Consider the following 24,758-nt stretch of genomic DNA (forward strand, 5'->3'; position numbering starts at 1 on the left):
CAAGGGGTGGGATGGATACCTCTTCCCTACACCAGTGCCAAGGCATCGATTGGATGATTAATCGCTGCATCCACACACCTGCATTTGCATATGCTTGCTATGCGAGGTATCCCCAAGTGAGACTGAGAAAAGAATGGACATGACAGCTGCCATCCTGAACCTGTGGACAGCCTCCTGAAATGGATGACAACAGCTGCTTACCAGGCATCTCTGACTCAGTCGGATATAACCATTCCAAGGGGAGCAGAGAAACACTTTGGATTGGCCATCACTGGGCTGCTGCCAAATTCTCTGCAAAGCTGACTTTTAAAATGGCAACAAAGAGCGGTTACCCCTTCCAACTTCAACTTCTGATGTAGAGTCCGGGCATTGTGGCTTTCTTGGCATGACATCACAGTAATACACTTCTCTTGGGTGGAAGTGAATCGAGCAAAATGCCATCTGTCCGAAGTGGGGGCTTTGTTTGATAAATCTTGGTCTTAAGAGATCTCTATTTAAAAGCAAGGGAGTGAGGGTCCATCTGCTCCCATTGGTGTTTTAATCAGATTCACTCAAATGTCAGCGGGCTAAGTGAGCTAACTGGCATCAGTAGGGCCAGCATCAAAATGTTCATGTTTGTGCACTGGTCTGTGTGACGATGATAAGGGTCTCCAAAGCCTTACAGAATTGTATATGAAATATTCTTTACACGACTGCACCGTGCAACATATTGGGAAGCACTTCACGTGAGGCACATAAAATCAACAAAGTATATATATAAAATCATCAACCAACTTCAAACACATGGCAACTGAAATAACTCCATGGTAAGCATTAGCATTTTAGTTTGTTTGAGGAGACACCTCAGTTGACAGAAGTACAAAGATTATTTCCATGACTTGTTATGACAGGATTCAATGATATCACTGGGACAAAGCCTACATGAGAGGCCATTAAATGAACAAGTTACAATCTATTGCTTTGAAAGTCAACCTCCTCCTTTCAAGACACCAAAGCTCTTTTGTAACAAATCTTTTCAAATCCCTTGCTTCTGAAGACCAGCAGAGGCTGCAGCAGTGGAGTTCATAAGAGTCGTATCCCCATGAAGATAGTTTAAGGGGCTGGAGGGGTGGGAAGAATTTCAGCAGTCTCCTGCTACTAACAAAAAAATAGCAGGGTTGTTCCATCAATTTGGTGCCTTTTGAGAAATGCAACTTCGTCAAAAAAACATTTGATTTCACCTAATTTTAACATTCTGTGTAAGAGCACATTGAAATTGATGAAAAACAAGTTCTCATCAAGAGGTTAAATACAAAAATGACTATAGTACGTGCCTATTTAGTGCCAAATAAAGTAAAAAGGTTGACGATTTCTTAAATCAGCCATAAATCCCCTGACCGGGGGATGGAAGTTTGTGTGCAACAGAGAGTGGCAATTGAATGCAAGCTTCAAATGTTTTTCTCTTGTTAAAACCATTCTAGCCTGTCTATGGGTAATAGGGTTGACATGTAATGCTCAACCCGTTCAGTTTCCCACCTCAAAACACCAGAAAATTGACAAGAATAGTGGTAGGCCTGATCACCAAAAACAATGAGACAGCCTATAGGGAGGAGGTCAGAGACCTGACCGTGTGGTGCAAGGACAACAACCTCTCCCTCAACATGATCAATACAAAAGGAGATGATTGTGGAGTACAGGAAAAGGAGGACCGAGCACACCCCCATTCTCATCGATGGGGCTGTAGTGGAACAGGTTAGTGGAACAGGTTAGTGGAACAACCTATTCCCCTTAGGAGACTGAAAAGATTTGGCATGGGTCCTCAGATCCTCAAAAGGTTCTACAGCTGCACCATCGAGAGCAACCTGACGGGTTGCATCACTGCCTGGTATGGCAACTGCTCAGCCTCCGACCGCAAGTCACTAAAGAGGGTAGTGCGTACGGCCTAGTATATCACCAGGTCCAAGCTTCCGTCCATCCAGGACCTATATACTAGGCGGTGTCAGAGGAAGGCCCTAAAAATGGTCGAACACTCCAGCCACCCTTGTTATAGACTGTTCTCTCTGCTACCACGCGTCAAGCAGTATCGGAGCACCAAGTCTACGTCCAAGAGGCTTCTAAAACAGCTTCTACCCCCAAGCCATAAGACTCCTGAACACCTAATCAAATGGCTACCCGGACTATTGGCACTGCCCCCCCCCCACCCTCTTCTACGCTGCTGCTACTCTCTGTTATTATCTATGCATAGTCACGCTAACTCTACCGACATGTACATAATTACCTCGACACCGATGCCCCCACACATTGACTCTACCGGTACCACCTATATATAGCCTCGCTACTGTAATTTACTACTGCTCTTTAATTATTTATTATTATTATCTCTTACTTTTTTTGGGATTTTCTTAAAACTGCATTGTTGGTTAAGGGCTTGTAAGTAAGCATTTAACTGTTGTATTCAGCATTTCACTGTGAGGTCTACACCTGTTGTATTCAGCATTTCACTGTGAGGTCTACACCCGTTGTATTCAGCATTTCACTGTGAGGTCTACACCTGTTGTATTCAGCATTTCACTGTGAGGTCTACACCTGTTGTATGCGGCAAGTGACAAATTCAATTTGATTTGAAAAATAGTAGAACAAGCTCATCTGCTTTTATACTATGATGTTCAATGTTTCTTTTGAAAACATTTTTAAAGGAATAGTTTCATCATATTAAAACGAAAGTTCAGTTCACATTACATGGTTGACCATAAAATGGTGGGACAGATATAAATAATAATCCTCAGAAATAATTAGGGCTTTACAATAGTGAAAACTTGGGAGACATTTTGGGGTAAAAACCTTCCTAGAAGTCAGAGGGTGCTGAAGTCTTTATTCATGCAAAAAAAAAATGCATTTATTTAATTCTCCATGTGGACTAAATTAAAGGGAACTTAATTTAATATAACAGGCTTTGAAAATTCAATATTGGTTAAATATCAAAATGCTTAAGTTGAAATTGTGTATGGAGATTTCTATCAAAATGTTTAATATATATGAGCAGTAAGTCACAAACAAAAGATGTGTTTTGAAAATACAGAATGATCATTTTTTCCAGATTAACACTGCACATTTGCAAACAACTCCCTTTCCTCCTCACCTTTCCTAGACCCTATCCTTTCCTCCTTCCCTAGCTCATTTACATTTAAGTCATTTAGCAGATGATCTTATCCAGAGCGACTTACAGTGCATACATTTTCATACTGGTCCCTGTGGGAATCAAAACCCACAACCCTGGCGTTGCAAGCGCCACTCTCTACCAACTGAGCCAGATGGGAGATCCCTTTCCTCCTTTCCTAGCTCCCTTTCCTTCTTACCATTCATAACTCACAGGAAAGAGAACAAGGAAAGGAAGCTTGGAAAGCAGTAAAGGGATCTAAGAAAGGGACAGTAAAGGAAGCTTGGGAAAGAAAAGGAATAAGGAAAGGAAAGGGCGCTAGGAAAGGATAAGAAGACAGATCTAGGAAACCTAAAGAGGTGAAGAAAGGAAGGAACAGATCAAGGAAATTAAGATAGGAAAGGAGGAAAAGAAAGGGAGATGGAAAGGATAGGAGGAAAGGGAAATACAGTGGGGCAAAAAAGTATTTTGGCAGCCACCAATTGTGCAAGTTCTCCCACTTAAAAAGATGAGAGAGGCCTGTAATTTTCATCATAGGTACACTTCAACTATGACAGACAAAATGAGAAGAAAAAAAATCCAGAAAATCACACTGTAGGATTTTTTATGAATTTATTTGCAAATTATGGTGGAAAATAAGTATTTGGACACCTACAAACAAACAAGATTTCTGGCTCTCACAGACCTGTAACTTCTTCTTTAAGAGGCTCCTCTGTCCTCCACTCGTTACCTGTATTAATGGCACCTGTTTGAACTTGTTATCAGTATAAAAGACACCTGTCCACAACCTCAAACAGTCACACTCCAAACTCCACTATGGCCAAGACCAAAGAGCTGTCAAAGGACACCAGAAACAAAATTGTAGACCTGCACCAGGCTGGGAAGACTGAATCTGCAATAGGTAAGCAGCTTGGTTTGAAGAAATCAACTGTGGGAGCAATTATTAGGAAATGGAAGACATACAAGACCACTGATAATCTCCCTCGATCTGGAGCTCCACGCAAGATCTCACCCCGTGGGGTCAAAATGATCACAAGAACGGTGAGCAAAAATCCCAGAACCACACGGGGGGACAAAGTGAATGACCTGCAGAGAGCTGGGACCAAAGTAACAAAGCCTACCATCAGTAACACACTACGCCGCCAGGGACTCAAATCCTGCAGTTCCAGACGTGTCCCCCTGCTTCATCCAGTACATGTCCAGGCCCGTCTGAAGTTTGCTAGAGAGCATTTGGATGATCCAGAAGAAGATTGGGAGAATGTCGTATGGTCAGATGAAACCAAAATAGAAATTTTTGGTAAAAACTCAACAGGTGGTGTTTGGAGGACAAAAAATGCTGAGTTGCATCCAAAGAACACCATACCTACTGTGAAGCATGGGGGTGGAAACATCATGCTTTGGGGCTGTTTTTCTGCAAAGGGACCAGGACAACTGATCCGTGTAAAGGAAAGAATGAATGGGGCCATGTATCGTGAGATTTTGAGTGAAAACCTCCTTCCATCATCAAGGGCATTGAAGATGAAATGTGGCTGTGTCTTTCAGCATGACAATGATCCCAAACACACCGCTCGGGCAACGAAGGAGTGGCTTCGTAAGAAGCATTTCAAGGTCCTGGAGTGGCCTAGTCAGTCTCCAGATCTCAACCCCATAGAAAATCTTGAAAGTCTGTGTTGCCCAGCAACAGCCCCAAAACATCACTGCTCTAGAGGAGATCTGCATGGAGGAATGGGACAAAATACCAGCAACAGTGTGTGAAAACATGTGAAGACTTACAGAAAACGTTTGACCTCTGTCATTGCCAACAAAGGGTATATAACAAAGTACTGAGATAAACTTTTGTTATTGACCAAATACTCATTTTCCACCATAATTTGCAAATAAATTCATAAAAAATCCTACAATGTGATTTTCTGGATTTTTTCTCTCTCATTTTGTCTGTCATAGTTGAAGTGTACCTATGATTTTTATTTTTATTTCACCTTTATTTAACCAGGTAGGCTAGTTGAGAACAAGTTCTCATTTGCAACTGCGACCTGGCCAAGATAAAGCATAGCAGTGTGAACAGACAACACAGAGTTACACATGGAGTAAACAATTAACAAGTCAATAACACAGTAGAAAAAAAGGGGAGTCTATATACATTGTGTGCAAAAGGCATGAGGAGGTAGGCGAACAATTACAATTTTGCAGATTAACACTGGAGTGATAAATGATCAGATGGTCATGTACAGGTAGAGATATTGGTGTGCAAAAGAGCAGAAAAGTAAATAAATAAAAACAGTATGGAGAATGAGGTAGGTAAAAATGGGTGGGCTATTTACCGATAGACTATGTACAGCTGCATCGATCGGTTAGCTGCTCAGATAGCAGATGTTTGAAGTTGGTGAGGGAGATAAAAGTCTCCAACTTCAGCGATTTTTGCAATTCGTTCCAGTCACAGGCAGCAGAGAACTGGAACGAAAGGCGGCCAAATGAGGTGTTGGCTTTAGGGATGATCAGTGAGATGCACCTGCTGGAGCGCGTGCTACGCATGGGTGTTGCCATCGTGACCAGTGAACTGAGATAAGGCGGAGCTTTTACCTAGCATGGACTTGTAGATGACCTGGAGCCAGTGGGTCTGGCGACGAATATGTAGCGAGGGCCAGCCGACTAGAGCATACAAGTCGCAGTGGTGGGTGGTATAAGGTGCTTTAGTGACAAAACGGATGGCACTGTGATAAACTGCATCCAGTTTGCTGAGTAGAGTGTTGGAAGCAATTTTGTAGATGACATCGCCGAAGTCGAGGATCGGTAGGATAGTCAGTTTTACTAGGGTAAGTTTGGCGGCGTGAGTGAAGGAGGCTTTGTTGCGGAATAGAAAGCCGACTCTTGATTTGATTTTCGATTGGAGATGTTTGATATGAGTCTGGAAGGAGAGTTTACAGTCTAGCCAGACACCTAGGTACTTATAGATGTCCACATTATTCAGGGTGGTGATGCTGGTCGGGTGCAGGCAGCGAACGGTTGAAAAGCATGCATTTGGTTTTACTAGCGTTTAAGAGCAGTTGGAGGCCACGCAAGGAGTGCTGTATGGCATTGAATCTCGTTTGGAGGTTAGATAGCACAGTGTCCAAGGACGGGCCGGAAGTATATAGAATGGTGTCGTCTGCGTAGAGGTGGATCAGGGAATCGCCCGCAGCAAGAGCAACATCATTGATATACACAGAGAAAAGAGTCGGCCCGAGGATTGAACCCTGTGGCATCCCCATAGAGACTGCCAGAGGACCGGACAGCATGCCCTCCGATTTGACACACTGAACTTTGTCTGCAAAGTAATTGGTGAACCAGGCAAGGCAGTCATCCGAAAAACCGAGGCTACTGAGTCTGCCGATAAGAATATGGTGATTGACAGTCGAAAGCCTTGGCAAGGTCGATGAAGACGGCTGCACAGTACTGTCTTTTATCGATGGCGGTTATGGTATCGTTTAGTACCTTGAGTGTGGCTGAGGTGCACCCATGACCGGCTCGGAAACCAGATTGCACAGCGGAGAAGGTACGGTGGGATTCGAGATGGTCAGTGACCTGTTTGTTGACTTGGCTTTCGAAGACCTTAGATAGGCAGGGCAGGATGGATATAGGTCTGTAACAGTTTGGGTCCAGGGTGTCTCCCCCTTTGAAGAGGGGGATGACTGCGGCAGCGTTCCAATCCTTGGGGATCTCAGACGATATGAAAGAGAGGTTGAACAGGCTGGTAATAGGGGTTGCGACAATGGCGGCGGATAGTTTCAGAAATAGAGGGTCCAGATTGTCAAGCCCAGCTGATTTGTACAGGTCCAGGTTTTGCAGCTCTTTCAGAACATCTGCTATCTGGATTTGGGTAAAGGAGAACCTGGAGAGGCTTGGGCAGCTGTTGAGAAATGCTTGTTGAAGTTTTCGATAATCATGGATTTATCGGTGGTGACTGTGTTACCTAGCCTCAGTGCAGTGGGCAGCTGGGAGGAGGTGCTCTTGTTCTCCATGGACTTCACAGTGTCCCAGAACTTTTTGGAGTTGGAGCTACAGGATGCAAACTTCTGCCTGAAGAAGCTGGCCTTAGCTTTCCTGACTGACTGCGTGTATTGGTTCCTGACTTCCCTGAACAGTTGCATGAACAGTTGGGACTATTCGATGACATTGCAGTCCGCCACAGGATATTTTTGTGCTGGTCGAGGGCAGTCAGGTCTGGAGTGAACCAAGGGCTATATCTGTTCTTAGTTCTGCATTTTTTGAACGGAGCATGCTTATCTAAAATGGTGAGGAAGTTACTTTTAAAGAATGCCCAGGCATCCTCAACTGACGGGATGAGGTCAATGTCCTTCCAGGATACCCGGGCCAGGTCGATTAGAAAGGCCTGCTCACAGAAGTGTTTTAGGCAGCGTTTGACAGTGATGAGGGGTGGTTGTTTGACTGCGGCTCCGTAGCGGATACAGGCAATGAGGCAGTGATCGCTGAGATCCTGGTTGAAGACAGCGGAGGTGTATTTGGAGGGCCAGTTGGTCAGGATGACGTCTATGAGGGTGCCCTTGTTTACAGATTTAGGGTTGTACCTGGTGGGTTCCTTGATGATTTGTGTGAGATTGAGGGCATCTAGCTTAGACTGTAGGACTGCCGGGGTGTTAAGCATATCCCAGTTTAGGTCACCTAACAGAACAAACTCTGAAGCTAGATGGGGGGCGATCAATTCACAAATGGTGTCCAGGGTACAGCTGGGAGCTGAGGGGGGTCGGTAGCAGGCGGCAACAGTGAGAGACTTATTTCTGGAGAGAGTAATTTTCAAAATTAGTAGTTCGAACTGTTTGGGTATGGACCTGGAAAGTATGACATTACTTTGCAGGCTATCTCTGCAGTAAACTGCAACTCCTCCCCCTTTGGCAGTTCTATCTTGACGGAAAATGTTATAGTTGGGTATGGAAATCTCAGAATTTTTGGTGGCCTTCCTGAGCCAGGATTCAGACACGGCAAGGACATCAGGGTTAGCAGAGTGTGCTAAAGCAGTGAGTAAAACAAACTTAGGGAGGAGGCTTCTGATGTTGACATGCATGAAACCAAGGCTTTTTCGATCACAGAAGTCAACAAATGAGGGTGCCTGGGGACATGCAGGGCCTGGGTTTACCTCCACATCACCCGCGGAACAGAGGAGGAGTAGAATGAGGGTGCGGCTAAAGGCTATCAAAACTGGTCGCCTAGAGCGTTGGGGACAGAGAATAAAAGGAGCAGATTTCTGGGCATGGTAGAATATATTCAGGGCATAATGCGCAGACAGGGGTATGGTGGGGTGCGGGTACAGCGGAGGTAAGCCCAGGCACTGGGTGATGATGAGAGAGATTGTATCACTGGACATGCTGGTTGTAATGGGTGAGGTCACCGCATGTGTGGGAGGTGGGACAAAGGAGGTATCACGGGTATGAAGAGTGGAACTAGGGGCTCCATTGTAAACTAAAACAATTATAACTAACCTGAACAACAGTATACAAGGCATATTGACATTTGAGAGAGACATACAGCGAGGCATACAGTAATCACAGGTGTTGAATTGGGAGAGCTAGCTAAAACAGTAGCTAAAACAAGGTGAGACAACAACAGCTAATCAGCTAGCACAACAACAGCAGGTAAAATGGCGTTGACTAGGCAGGGAGGGTCGGATTAACTACACACAGAGCCTGAGTGCGGCTGGGGCCGACAGATAAAACATAAACAAGCAGAATGGAGTACCGTGATTAATGGACAGTCCAGCATGCATCAGCTATGTAGCCAAGTGATCAGTGTCCAGGGGGCAGCGGTGGATGGGGCAGGGAAGCTGCTATTACCACTAGCAGTGGCTAACAATGACTAAATAGCTTGTAGCTAGTTAGCTTCTGGAGGTTCTTGAGTGTGTTCTAAAAATTAAAAATAATAGCGATTCCGTATCATATTGGGTGAGGCAGGTTACCGGAAGGTATAAACAAATTAAAAATTGAAAATAGATTGAAAGTAAATATGGGTCCAGTGAGTGTTTGGGACGCGGCGATTCAGACGGTTAGCAGGCCTGTGCTAACAAGCTAACAGTTAGTAGACTGGGGCTAAACAAGGTAGCAGTTAGCGGACCGGGGCTAAACAAGGTAGCAGTTAGCGGACCGGGGCTAAACAAGCTAGCAGTTAGCAGGCCGAATTTGCAAGCAAGGAGATAGCAAGGGCTAGAAAGTTAGCCTTTGGGGGGGCGTCGCGATGGGGTGAGTCTGTTTATGCCTCTTCATGCGGTGACATCGATAGACCGGTCGTGGGTCCGGATATTGTAGCCCAGGAGTATGCTTCGGTGGTAGCACAGGAGCTCTGGCTGGGCTAGCTTCAAGCTAAGTGGGTGGAAACGCTAGCCAGGAGTAATCATCCGGCGTTGCGGTTAGCTAGTTGTGAAGATCCAGCTGAAAATGTTCCGTTTGCGGTGGGAATCCGGTGGGAATCCAGGGATAAAAAAAAAAAATAGGTCCGTTATGCTCTGGATAGAGTCACGTTGTTCGAACTGGCGAGAGCTTTCCGAGCTAAAGGTTAGCTGATGACCGGTTAGCTGAAGACCGCTAGCAATGGTTTGCTGACTGATAGCTGGTAGTTAGCTGGCTAGCTTCAGTTGAGGGGATACGGATCCGAAGTAAATATAAATACTTCAGAAAAAATAGCAACATTGGGTGAGGCGGGTTGCAGGAGAGTATTTAGAAGTTGAGGTTTAGCAAAATGTTTTAAAAGATATGCGTACGCTAGGAAAGAAAAATATGTTGGAAGAAAGAAAAAAAAAAAGATTTATACAAGGGACACGACACGACAAGTGTCCGTATTTTATATCCACAAACTGCTAAAACGCCATCTTGGATCAATGAAAATGCAGGTCACAAATGTAATCCGTAGTGTCACAAATGGTGTCACACTCACAAAAACATATGTGACCACTTGTGCTTGCAAAGCAACAAATCTGTTTGTGAAATGTTCTATATTAATCTGAAAAAACCTGCCTTGCATTCATTTGCTAATCATTTGGTTTTGTTAACAATGACTGATTTGTTTTTGGATCATGACATGCAGTGCGTTTGAAAAGTATACAAACCCTTTGACTTTTTCCAGATGTTGTTATGCTACAGCCTTATTCTAAAATTGCTTAAAATTAAAAACAGGTTTTAAGAATTTTTTGCTCCTTTATAAATCCCCCTGAAATATCAGATTTACTGAAGTATTCAGACCCTTATCGCTATACTTTTGTTGAACCACTTTTGGCAGCATCAAGTTTTCTTGCGTATGATGTTACAAGCTTGCCACACATATATTTGGGGAGTTTCTCCCATTATTCTCTGCAGATCCTCTCAAGGTCTGTCAGGGTGGATGGGGAGCAATGCTGCACAGCTATTTTCATCTCTCCAGAGATGGTCGATCAGGTTCAAGTCCAGGCTCTGGTTGGGCCAGTAAAGGACATTCAGAGACTTGTCCCGAAGCCACTCCTGTGTTGTCTTGGCTATGTGCTTAGGGTTGTTGTCCTGTTGGAACGTGAACCTTCACTCCAGTCTGGAGCAGGTTTACATCAAGGATCTCTCGTACTTTGCTCCGTTCATCTTTCCCTTCATCCTGACTAGTCTCCCAGTCCCTGAGCTGGTGCCAGGTTTCCTCCAGACATGAAGCTCGGCATTCAGGCCAAAGCGTTCAATCTTGAGTTTCATCAGACCAGAGAATCTTGTTTCTCATGGTCTGAGAGTCCTTAATGTGCCTTTTGGCAAACTCCAAGTGGGCTGTCATGTACCTTTTACTGAGCAGTGGCTTCCGTCTGGCCACTCTACCATAAAGGCCTGATAGGTGGAATGCTGCAGATATGTTTTTTCCTTCTGGAAGGTTCTTCCATCTCCACAGAGGAACTCTAGAGCTCTGTCAGAGTGACAATCGGGTTCTTGGTCACCTCCCTGACCAACGCAAATATCCCCTGATTGCTCAGTTTGGCCAGGCGGCCAGCTCTAAGAAGAGTCTTGGTGGTTCCAAACTTCTTCCATTTAAGAATGAAGGCCACTGTGTTCTTGGGGACCTTCAATACTGCAGAGATTTTTCTGTCAATCTCATGGCTTGGTTTTTGCTTTGACATGCACTGTCAACTGTGGGACCTTATATAGACAGGTGTGTGCCTTTCCAAATCATGTCTATCAATTGAATTTACCACAGTTGGACTACAATCAGGTTGTAGAAACATCTCAAGGATGATCAATGGAAACAGGATGCACTCAATTTCGAGTCTCATAGCAAAGGGTCTGAATACTTATGTAAATAAGGTATTTCTGTTTTTTATTTTTAAACCTGTTTTCATTTTGTCATTATATGGTATTGTGTGTAGATTGACGAGGAAAAAAAATATTTAATCAATTGTCGGATAAGGCTTTAATAACTTCTTATTTACATTGTCGGCATAACACTAACCCGGACGACGCTGGGAAAATTGTGCGACGCCCTATAACTCTTGCCAAACATAATTTTTTCCCTTCTAAACATTAACTAGCATTTATGAGGGCAGCAAACGCGTTCCCCACACTATAGGAACGTATTTCATCCAACATTATAATGAAAAGGTGCCCCTCTATAATAAAAACACACTATTTTTGGAGACTTGTGGGAGGAGTGCTGATGATGTCGCCCACTGTATGTGCTTTCAGTAGCCTGATTGCGTCCAGCCTGAGGAGAAATCTGCACACAACACATCACTGGCCACCTCCTGAAGTGGTCAGACAGATATGAACACAATCAGACCACAAAGCAACAATTGTGCGTCGAGTCTCGTCTTTTCAATGCGAGTTTCGTATTCTGATAGCAGAAGTCACATGTAAGTGTCAAGTGTAGACACGACTAGAGACAGTAGGGTTTGAGTGAGGACTCATCAGGACTTTTACCAACATAGAGCCTATAAATTACAGACGCATTACATCTGGACAGACGCATTTAACATAACAGGTATCTTTGAATCTGTCAGACTGCGGGATGCGACAACTAACAATTAACTTTGTTTCGGTGCGCAGATTTCTTGTCACTGATCATTTGAACAAAACACAACTTTGCAGGTGTTGGCATCTTTCGAATTTCGGAAGGGAACATTTGGCCCATAGACTTGCCCGTAACTTGCAAAAAGAGGACAGGTAGAACTACCTCCTTCTTCCTCTCCTCGTTTTAGGATCTTTACTAACATGTCTCTCCCTAGAACTTAAACATCTGAAGCAATTACACAATATTTTACCTTTGTGCTTCTGGAATTAATGGGAACCAGAGAAAAAAATGATCTTTACTTTCAGTTTTTCATCACCTCATATGGGTAAATAAATCCGCCAAGTCCCTCATTTACTTTCAGTTAACAGTGAGATTAATTATTATTTGGACACAGGCAAACAAGCTGCAGATCTGAATGCAGCAGAGCTTCTCTGTGTCTGGTTGGGCCTCAGTGACAGACTGGATGGCACAGGTAGCTGATACCAAACACAATTCATTCTGCATCAATCCTCTGGATTCAACATATTCCTGTGAGAAAACAGGAGCCCAGTCATTTGTCAGAGTCAAATCTTCCATAAAAATGTGTATAATATCCTTAAGTTATCCAACTACTGAGCATTTTTCATAAATAATCAATAATAGCACCCTTAGAAATAAGATGGTGTATCTTATATGTTTTTTAAATCCTGCCCAGAGAACATCTAAATGAAATATGTAAGAACTGAAAAAAACTAAGGGACCACACAACTACACAAAATTTAAAATTACATTTTTTTTTAACTCCCTCAATGGCATGGTAGAAGGTACTAATTGATGTTAACATTCTATATCTGACCCAAGATATTCCCAATTCCCTCCAAATCCTTAAACCTATAGAACAATAACGCAGCCAACATTTTGATCTGCTTTAGCCTGGATAAGTCTGGCCTCCTGCCTTATTGAGGCCAGCATTGTTGCGCTCGCAGGCTTCAGGAACAGTGTTAGGGATGATAAATTAGAGGACGGTAGAGAGTTGAAGGCCCTTTGCCCAGTGGAGACAGCCTGTAATACTCAAATTGTCTCTGTGTGCGAGTGGGAGGACGGCAGCGGGAGAAGTGTTCGGCATGGCGGAGCATGGGTCAATACACACAGCCCCCATTTATACCAGGAAGAACCGGCCTGGTTTAACGTGCAGCTGGTAAAACACGAGATCAGACTTGGAATGGAGAAGAAAGCTACTTTAAAAAAATGCCCGATTTAAAGAAAGATGGGAAATGTGGCTTCTGAACCCAATGAAAGGGAGGATAACTGGAAAATGTCAATAAATGTCTGATTTAACCAATAGGACGTTTTCATGTGGGGGAGACTCATCATGCCGCATTCAGATGTTGCATTTTCCTCCTGTCCACTTATCTGGTGGATTTGTCTCCCGCGTCTCTGGCAAGGCCAAATAGGAGGGCTAAAAAGAGCAAAAGACGTGAGGTAGGCTATACACCAGAGTAACAGGAGGCAACAGAAGAATTGAGCTACCGGAAGCAGGATTAGAGAAATGCCGCCCTAACACCCCCAGAGTATCCATCGCCGTAAACCAACATTAATGCAATGGCATCGGGTGTGTTGATTGACACAGAGGGAGAGAAAGCGAGAAGGAGAGAAATGAAGAGAGCTTGGTAATCCTGCTGAGGATGAACACAGTTTTAATTTCACATTACGCAAGACGAATCCAGCAGGCGAGCAGACTGACGGGCTGAGAAGAGGGGGATTTAATATTACACTGAGAGGAAGAGGGGCACTCTTCTCTGCTGAAGACACCCTGGATGCTTTGTGACAGGGGTTTTACATAAGACAAGGCACTTCTCTCTCATCCTCCCTTGTAGGTGGCATAAGTGGAGCTGTGACTCAGCTGGAGATACTCTCTAAAGCTTTTGGCATTTGTCTGCAGAAAAACATGTCCCCTTTTGTGAAGATATAACAATTCACATAACTCACTAGAGGGGCTGACATTGAAGACAATGTAAAGTACTGTACCATTGTGCTGAACCCATTCTCTCAATGTATTCTGTTCCAATCTGAAAGCTAAGTGCTACATCGGCGACAGGGGACTCAGCATTCCATGTCTGACATACAGTAGGGTGAAGAGGAGAGAATGTTCTTCTGCCTTTGTTACAAAGATGAGAGGGAAGAGTGGGCTCCTCACCTTTAAAGACTGCCTCCCCTGTTGGAGCTAGACTGGAGTTCACCTGACAGAAGTATAACTAAACAGCCAAGTTTGAATGTAGCGTGAGTGAAGAGGAGCTAGTGCCTGGAATCAAAACCATTCACGTTGTGATGGATATGCTTTTCAGGGTGGGAGGGAAGAAATGGTGCTGTAAAATGGAGGAGGGGAGACTTACCTCAGTGTGCTGCTTGCTGGCTTCTCTTCTGGCAGCCTTCTCCTTCAGTCTCTTCTCCTGTGAGAAAGGAGAGAATGAGTTAAGAGCAATGTCAGTCTAACCAGACTTTGGTATCGTATAGAGCAGTTTAATCCATGCCTTTCAGGGCAAGTTGTTTTTTTGGTGAAATGGATGTAATTCATTTGATTGTCAGAGATTCCACGAAAGGATATGCTTTAACTTTTTTGTTCTATGTAGCTTTTAATTTTATGATGAGTTACATTCTCTGGGAAATTGGCCATGGGTCATAGGAGAGAGGGAGCGAGAGGATGGAAAGAGAGCAGAGTGACAGAGGAATGGTTAGACAGGTCGCAATCAGAGTATCGAGAGGTAGCCACGTCCTTCAGGTGGGAAACCAAACAATAAATAAACTGACATGCAAAACACAGTTCAAAATAAAGCAAACCTCTGCCATCATTAGGCCAAACCTGCACTTTCAGGGAGAACAACTGATCACAGTAAACAACTTGACACTGGAGTGAAACCCCCCGCTGGAGGGGGAAATAAGGATAGTGTGTGAAAACAGAAGCCTAATTAGATGCGAGGGGAGACTGCTTTAGGAAATTCAGAAGCTGATTCATGTGTTTTTCATTTCTGCTCCAAATATCACCCTGTGAATACCGCAGTTTGCATTATGTGTGTATGGTGGAATGGGGGGGAGACAGCCGATGTACTCCAGCCATCCCATCCCTCTTCATTTTGTCCCTGATATAGGGCCCTATAAAATATGTTTTCATCTTATTCCGCTTAGGTTTTCCCCTAAATTCTGTTTTCTTTTTTCCCAGACTTCTGAAATGTCAATTTTTTCAGGTTTTACTCTTTTTTTTTTTTATAACAAAACTAAATTATGTTCAATGCTTAAACTACATCAGGAGACCATTTTAGGTCTGAAAAAAAAGAAAATATTGATTATGGTGTGTAGCTAAGTACACACCTAGCAGGAGGCTGTTATTTAGCTGTGCTTCTGTAGAGCACGTGATGGTAGATTTTTCTAAACAAATATCCTCGATTGACGCAAATAATCATATCATTCTGCAAGGTAAGCATAGGTTACTTTGTAATTAACTAATTTAGTTTTTTTGGGGAAATCCTTCCATCAACCAGAAGACTGTTTTCATTAGAATCTTCATTAACGGCTACAAAAAGTGGAAGACACGCGCACTGCACACACACGCAGAAGCCTCGTGTGCCATTGCCTCTTCAGAAAGTTGCAGGAAATACAAGTCACTGATGCATTTTGTTAATGTCTTTTGATGAAAATGTATTAATTTGCCCAAGTTTAATACATTTAGTTGATTCCTAAAATGTTTTAATATTGCTGAATTCTGTTATGCCGTCTGCGTTCTCTGCACACGCAGATTTTATATAGGCCCCTACAATATGGGAGGGCTAGCTCCTGGCTCTCATTGGTTTTCAGGCCCATTAGATATGAGCGGTGGGGGAAAGGTGTCTTGGGGGTGTCTAAATAAGTTTACAGAGCTAGCGAGGAGCACTAGGCCATGACTAGGGTTGCAAAGGGTCGGAAACTTTCCGGTAAATTTTCCATGGGAAGTTAAGCCCGGGAATATGGGGAATTTTGCTTAAATTCATCAAAAAAGAGAGCTTATAACAGTGAACTTTTTTTGGTGGGATACACATAAGGCAATTCTAAGTCTTGTGGCATATTTTGGTTAAACTATCCCCAATTCAATGGAATTACAACCCTCTGCATGTACAGTGCATTCTTCCATTACATGTACAGCTGATTCTCAAGACCTGGCACACTAATGAGATGCTATTGAGCCCACACTACCACACTGTCTGAGCCAAGGGCTACATGCTTTCTGGGAAGTTTTGATTACAATACTGGGTGACATAGAATATTTTTTGTTAACTAGTAAATAATAGCCTACAGCAAAGTGTGTTCTAAATCATTTCTAACTTGTTAACATTTTCTGCTAGTTAGTTTTTGCTACCTTGTGGGTTTTAGCTTGCTTGAGCCTGCCATCTGAGGAGTGCACCTGTTTCCATAAATGTTTCATTTTAAAACATTTATCTTACAAAGGAGTTGTTTAATCTAACTGCTTAACTATTTATCTGTACATCGATTTTTTTTAATTTTTACAATTTATTTTCTAATCTTTATAGGAAAATGCCAAGGGCACCATCTGATGCGTGGAGACATTTCACTGCAGCTAATGTAGAAGGAAAATCTGTGTACAATTGCAAATACTGTGCCAAATCATATGTGAAGAATGCAACAACCCTGAAATTTCCATCCCTAACTACAACATTTTCCGATAAGATAGAATTGCCAAAGGGGGCGGTGTTGCATTCTACAGCAGGGATAGCCTACAGAGTTCTGTCTTACTACCCAGGTCTGTACCCAAACAATTCGAGCATCTACTTTTAAAAATCCACCTTTCCAGAAACAAGTCTCTCACCGTTGACGCTTGCTATAGACCACCCTCTGCCCCCAGCTGTGCTCTGGACACCATATGTGAATTGAATGCCCCCCCATCTATACTCTGAGCTCGTGCTGCGAGGTGACCTAAACTGGGACATGCTTAACACTCCATCCATCCTACAATCTAAGCTTGATGCTCTCAATCTCACACAAATGATCAATGAACCCACCAGGTACAACCCCAAATCCTTAGACATCGGCACCCTCATAGATATCATTCTAACCAACTTGCCCTCCAAATACACCTCTGCTGTTTTCAACCAAGATCTCAGGAATCACTGCCTCATTGCTTGCATCCGTAATGGGTCTGTGGTCAAACGTCCACCCCTCATCACTGTCAAACGCTCCCTAAAGTGAGCAGGCCTTTCTAATCGACCTGGTCCGGGTACACTGGAAGGATATTGACCTCATCCCGTCAGTAGAAGATGCCTGGTTATTCTTTAAAAATGCCTTCTCCACCATCTTAAATAAGCATGCTCCATTCAAAAAAATGTAGAACCAGATACAGATATAGCCCTTGGTTCTCTCCAGACCTGACTGCCCTTGACCAGCATAAAAACATCCTGTGGCGTTCTGCATTAGCATCGAATAGCCCCCGTGATATGCAACTTTTCAGGGAAGTTAGGCACCAATATACACAGGCAGTTAGGAAAGCTAAGGCTAGCTTTTTCAAACAGAAATTTGCATACTGTAGAACAAACTCAAAAACGTTCTGGGACACTGTAAAGTCCATGGAGAATAAGAGCACCTCCTCCCAGCTGCCCACTGCACTGAGGCTAGGAAACATTGTCACCACCGATAAATCCACTATAACTGAGAATTTCAATAAGCATTTTTCTACAGCCGGCCATGCTGTACACCTGGCTATCCCAACGGCAATCAACAGCCCTGCACCCCCCCTCAGCAACTCGCCCAAGCCTCCCCATTTCTCCATCACCCAAATCCAGAAAGCTGATGTTCTGAAAGAGCTCCAAAATCTGGTCCCCTACAAAGCAGCTGGGCTAGACAATCTGGACCCTCTCTTTATAAAATGATCTGCTGAAATTGTGGCAACCCCTATTACTAGCCTGTTCAACTTCTCTTTCGTATCATCTGAGATTCCCAAAGATTGGTAAGCTGCCGCGGTCATTCCCCTCTTCAAAGGGGGAGACACTCTAGACCCAAACTGCTATAGACCTTTATCTATCCTACCCTAACTTTCTAAGGTCTTCGAAAGCCAAGTTAACAAACAGATTACCGACCATTTCGAATCCCACCGTACCTTCTCCGCTATGCAATCTGGTTTCAGAGCTGGTCATGGGTGCACCTCAGCCACGCTCAAGGTCCTAAACGATATCTTAACCACCATCAAGAAGAGACATTACTGTGCAGCCGTATTCATCGACCTGGCCAAGGCTTTCGACTCTGTCAATCACAACATTCTTATTGGCAGACAAGACAGCCTTGGTTTCTCAAATGATTGCCTCGCCGAGTTCACCAACTACTCCTCTGATAGAGTTCAATGTGTCAAATCGGAGGGCCTGTTGTCCGGACCTCTGGCAGTCTCTATGGGGGTGCCACAGGGTTCAATTATTTGGCCGACTCTTCTCTGTATACATCAATGATGTCGCTCTTGCTGCTGGTGATTCTCTGATGGGTTGTGCCGTGGCGGAGATCTTTGTGGGCTATACTTGGTCTTGTCTCAGGATGGTAAGTTGGTGGTTGAAGATGTCTCTCTAGTGGTGTGGGGCTGTGCTTTGGCAAAGTGGGTGGGGTTGTATCCTTCCTGTTTGGCCCTGTCCGGGGTTATCATTGGATGGGGCCACAGTGTCTCCTGACCCCTCCTGTTTCAGCCTCCAGTATTTATGCTGCAGTAGTTTGTGTCGGGGGGCTAGGGTCAGTTTCTTATATCTGGAGTACTTCTCCTGTCTTATCCGGTGTCCTGTGTGAATTTAAGTATGCTCTCTCTAATTCTCTCTTTCTCTCTCTCGGAGGACCTGAGCCCTAGGACCATGCCTCAGGATTACCTGGCATGATGACTCCTTGCTGCTATGGAATCCTGACCTGTTCACCGGACGTGCTACCTGTCCCAGACCTGCTGTTTTCAACTCTCTAGAGACAGCAGGAGTGGTAGAGATACTCTTAATGATCGGCTATGAAAAGCCAACTGACATTTACTCCTGAGGTGCTGACTTGTTGCACCCTCGACAACTACTGTGATTATTATTATTTGACCATGCTGGTCATTTATGAACATTTGAACATCTTGGCCATGTTCTGTTATAATCTCCACCCGGCACAGCCAGAAGAGGACTGGCCACCCCTCATAGCCTGGTTCCTCTCTAGGTTTCGTCCTAGGTTTGGGCCTTTCTAGGGAGTTTTTCCTAGCCACCGTGCTTCTACACATGCATTGCTTGCTGTTTGGGGGTTTAGGCTGGGTTTCTGTACAGCACTTTGAGATATCAGCTGATGTGTGAAGGGCTATATAAAAAATGTGATTTGATTTGATTTGAGCTCACTGGTCACCATAGCAGCATCCACCCGTAGCACACACTCCAGCAGATATATCTCACTGGTCACCCCAAAGCAAATTCCTACTTTGGCCGCCTTTCCTTACAGTTCTCTGCTGCCAATGACTGGAATGAACTGCAAAACTCACTGAAGCTGGAGACTCATATATCCCTCACTAGCTTTAACCTTTTGTGACTAGAGGGCAGTATTTTAATTTTTGGAAAAATAACGTTCCCGTAGTAAACAGGATATTTTGTCAGGACAAGATGCTAGAATATGCATATAATTGACAGCTTAGGATAGAAAACACTCTAAAGTTTCCAAAACTGTAAAAATATTGTCTGTGAGTATAACATAACTGATATTGCAGGCGAAAGCCTGAGAAAAATCCAATCCGGAAGTGACTCATCTTTTGAAAGCTCTGCGTTCCAATGCGTCCCTATTGAGCAGTGAATGGGCTATCAACCAGATTACTTTTTCTACGTATTCCCCAAGGTGTCTACAGCATTGTGACGTAGTTTTACGCATTTATGTTGAAGAATACCCGTAAGCGGCTACATTGCGCAACTGGTCACCTGATGGCTCCCAGAGTGATTCTCTCGTAAAATACAGAGGTAGCCATTATTCCAATCGGTCCTACTGAAAAACCAATTGTCCCAGTGGATATATAATCGAATAGATATTTGAAAAACACCTTGAGGATTGATTATAAACAACGTCTGTTTCTGTCGATATTATGGAGCTAATTTGGAATATTTTTCGGCGTTTTCGTGACTGCAATTTCCGGGCGATTTCTCAGCTAAACGTGAAGAACAAACGGAGCTATTTCGCATACAAAAATAATATTTTTGGAAAAAAGGAACATTGGCTATCTAACTGGGAGTCTCGTGAGAGAAAACATCCGAAGCTCATCAAAGGTAAACTATTTAATTTGATTGCTTTTCTGATTTCCGTGACCAAGTTACCTGCTGCTAGCTGGACAAAATGCTATGCTAGGCTATCGATAAACTTAAACAAATGCTTGTCTAGCTTTGGCTGTAAAGCATATTTTGAAAATCTGAGATGACAGTGTGATTAACAAAAGGCTAAGCTGTGTCTCAATATATTTCACTTGTGATTTTCATGAAAAGGAATATTTATGTCCGTTGCGTTATGCTAATTAGTGTCAGTCGATGATTACGCTCCCGCATGAGGGATGGGGAGTCACTAGAGGAGCTTTAAGCACCAGCTGTCAGAGCAGCTCACAGATCACTGCACCTGTACATAGCCCATCTGTAAATAGCCCATCCAACTACCTCATCCCCATACTGTATTTATTTATTTATCTTGCTCCTTTGCACCCCAGTATCTCTACTTGCATATTCATCTTCTGCACATCTACCATTCCAGTGTTTAATTGCTATATTGTAATTACTTTGCCACCATGGCCTATTTATTGCCTTACCTCCCTTATCCTACCTCATTTGCACAGACTGCACTTGTCTGGCCAAGTGCATAAAGTTCCCTCAGCGCTCACAACAAGCAACCTCTGACAAAAGTCCCTCTACTTCTATTCGAGGTGAAAATGATGAATCAGACACCTTATTGATAGCAACAGCTCACGGTCCTCCTGGAATCAGAAGTGTTTTTGACTCAATGGAGGACTGTAGTCAGATAAATGCTGATTAATGTCTTGCTGGAGCTGTGGATGCAACTGGCTCACCTCTGATGCTCACAGGCGATGTGTATTGGAAGAGATTTCTGAAAGTTCTTCGCCCCTCCAACCAGACATGCTTTATCTACTAATTTGCTGGATGCAGAATTCAACCGAGTTCAAGTGAAAGTCAAGCAAATCATAGAGAATCATCATCTCTGATGAGTGGCCAAGTGTTTATGGGCAAGGAATAATTAACTACATCTCCACTCCTCAACCAGTATTCCACAACAGCACAGACAGAAGGGAAAACAGACACACCGGTCTCTACACTGCAGATGAGCTGAAGGCAGTCATCTTGGACTACAGAAGGTATTTGCACTGGTGACAGACAATGCTGCAAACATGAAGGCTTCTGGGTCTAAAGTGGAGGAGTCCTACCCTCACATCACACCCATTGGTTGTTCTGTTCATGCACTGAATCTGCTCCGAAAGGACATCATGGCAATGAAAACAATGGATACACTCTACAAGAGAGCCAAGGAAATGGTTAGGTATGTGAAGTGTCATCAAGTTATAGCAGCAATCTACCTCACCAAGCCAAGTGAGAAGAATAAGAGCGCCACAATGAAGCTGCCCAGCAACACCTGTTGGGGTAGTGTTGTCATCATGTTTGACAGTCTCCTGGAAGAGGACTCACAACAAGAAATGGCCATATCACAGTCTGCCGATATGGACAGCCCCATCAAGAGGATCCTCCTGAATGATCAAATCAAATCAAATTTTATTTGTCACATACACATGGTTAGCAGATGTTAATGCGAGTGTAGCGAAATGCTTGTGCTTCTAGTTCCGACAATGCAGTAATAACCAACAAGTAATCTAACTAACAATTCCAAAACTACTGTCTTATACACAGTGTAAGGGGATAAAGAATATGTACATAAGGATATATGAATGAGTGATGGTACAGAGCAGCATAGGCAAGATACAGTAGATGGTATCAAGTACAGTGTATACATATGAGATGAGTATGTAAACTAAGTGGCATAGTTAAAGTGGCTAGTGATACTTGTATTACATAAGGATGCAGTCGATGATATAGAGTACAGTATATACGTATGCATATGAGATGAATAATGTAGGGTAAGTAACATTATATAAGGTAGCATTGTTTAAAGTGGCTAGTGATATATTTACATCATTTCCCATCAATTCCCATTATTAAAGTGGCTGGAGTTGAGTCAGTGTCAGTGTCAGTGTGTTGGCAGCAGCCACTCAATGTTAGTGGTGGCTGTTTAACAGTCTGATGGCCTTGAGATAGAAGCTGTTTTTCAGTCTCTCGGTCCCAGCTTTGATGCACCTGTACTGACCTCGCCTTCTGGATGATAGCGGGGTGAACAGGCAGTGGCTTGGGTGGTTGATGTCCTTGATGATCTTTATGGCCTTCCTGTAACATCGGGTGGTGTAGGTGTCCTGGAGGGCAGGTAGTTTGCCCCCGGTGATGCGTTGTGCAGACCTCACTACCCTCTGGAGAGCCTTATGGTTGTGGGCGGAGCAGTTGCCGTACCAGGCGGTGATACAGCCCGCCAGGATGCTCTCGATTGTGCATGTGTAGAAGTTTGTGAGTGCTTTTGGTGACAAGCCGAATTTCTTCAGCCTCCTGAGGTTGAAGAGGCGCTGCTGCGCCTTCTTCACGATGCTGTCTGTGTGAGTGGACCAATTCAGTTTGTCTGTGATGTGTACGCGGAGGAACTTAAAACTTACTACCCTCTCCACTACTGTTCCATCGATGTGGATAGGGGGGTGTTCCCTCTGCTGTTTCCTGAAGTCCACAATCATCTCCTTAGTTTTGTTGACGTTGAGTGTGAGGTTATTTTCCTGACACCACACTCCGAGGGCCCTCACCTCCTCCCTGTAGGCCGTCTCGTCATTGTTGGTAATCAAGCCTACCACTGTTGTGTCGTCCGCAAACTTGATGATTGAGTTGGAGGCGTGCGTGGCCACGCAGTCGTGGGTGAACAGGGAGTACAGGAGAGGGCTCAGAACGCACCCTTGTGGGGCCCCAGTGTTGAGGATCAGCGGGGGGGAGATGTTGTTGCCTACCCTCACCACCTGGGGGCGGCCCGTCAGGAAGTCCAGTACCCAGTTGCGTGGGAACAGCAGACTGGTGGGAACAGCAGACTGGTATAGGGATTGATTGAATATGTCCGTAAACACACCGGCCAGCTGGTCTGCGCATGCTCTGAGGGCGCGGCTGGGGATGCCGTCTGGGCCTGCAGCCTTGCGAGGGTTAACACGTTTAAATGTCTTACTCACCTCGGCTGCAGTGAAGGAGAGTCCGCATGTTTTCGTTGCAGGCCGTGTCAGTGGCACTGTATTGTCCTCAAAGCGGGCAAAAAGTTATTTAGTCTGCCTGGGAGCAAGACATCCTGGTCCGTGACTGGGCTGGATTTCTTCTTGTAGTCCGTGATTGACTGTAGACCCTGCCACATGCCTCTTGTGTCTGAGCCGTTGAATTGAGATTCTACTTTGTCTCTGTACTGACGCTTAGCTTGTTTGATAGCCTTGCGGAGGGAATAGCTGCACTGTTTGTATTCGGTCATGTTACCAGTCACCTTGCCCTGATTAAAAGCAGTGGTTCGCGCTTTCAGTTTCACACGAATGCTGCCATCAATCCACGGTTTCTGGTTAGGGAATGTTTTAATTGTTGCTATGGGAACGACATCTTCAACGCACGTTCTAATGAACTCGCACACCGAATCAGCGTATTCGTCAATATTGTTATCTGACACAATACGAAACATATCCCAGTCCACGTGATGGAAGCAGTCTTGGAGTGTGGAGTCAGCTTGGTCGGACCAGCGTTGGACAGACCTCAGCGTGGGAGCCTCTTGTTTTAGTTTCTGTCTGTAGGCAGGGATCAACAAAATGGAGTCGTGGTCAGCTTTTCCGAAAGGAGGGCGGGGCAGGGCCTTATATGCGTCGCGGAAGTTAGAGTAACAATGATCCAAGTTTTTTCCACCCCTGGTTGCGCAATCGATATGCTGATAAAATTTAGGGAGTCTTGTTTTCAGATTAGCCTTGTTAAAATCCCCAGCTACAATGAATGCAGCCTCCGGATAAATGGATTCCAGTTTGCAAAGAGTCAAATAAAGTTCGTTCAGAGCCATCGATGTGTCTGCTTGGGGGGATATATACGGCTGTGATTATAATCGAAGAGAATTCTCTTGGTAGATAATGCGGTCTACATTTGATTGTGAGGAATTCTAAATCAGGTGAACAGAAGGATTTGAGTTCCTGTATGTTTCTTTCATCACACCATGTCTCGTTAGCCATAAGGCATACGCCCCCGCCCCTCTTCTTACCAGAAAGATGTTTGTTTCTGTCGACGCGATGCGTGGAGAAACCCGCTGGCTGCACCGCCTCCGATAGCGTCTCTCCAGTGAGCCATGTTTCCGTGAAGCAAAGAACGTTACAGTCTCTGATGTCCCTCTGGAATGCTACCCTTGCTCGGATTTCATCAACCTTGTTGTCAAGAGACTGGACATTGGCGAGAAGAATGCTAGGGAGTGGTGCACGATGTGCCCGTCTCCGGACTCTGACCAGAAGACCGCCTCGTTTCCCTCTTTTTCGGAGTCGTTTTTT

The 24,758-nt window shown here is 44.3% G+C and overlaps 1 pseudogene; it reads right to left on the reverse strand.

Moving 5' to 3' along the window:
* Positions 1-24,758, reverse strand: part of LOC112229099 — a 123,668-nt pseudogene that overhangs the window by 34,970 nt on the left and 63,940 nt on the right.

The sequence above is a fragment of the Oncorhynchus tshawytscha genome, linkage group LG30 (assembly GCF_018296145.1).
Source record: "Oncorhynchus tshawytscha isolate Ot180627B linkage group LG30, Otsh_v2.0, whole genome shotgun sequence".
Lineage (NCBI taxonomy): Eukaryota > Metazoa > Chordata > Actinopteri > Salmoniformes > Salmonidae > Oncorhynchus > Oncorhynchus tshawytscha.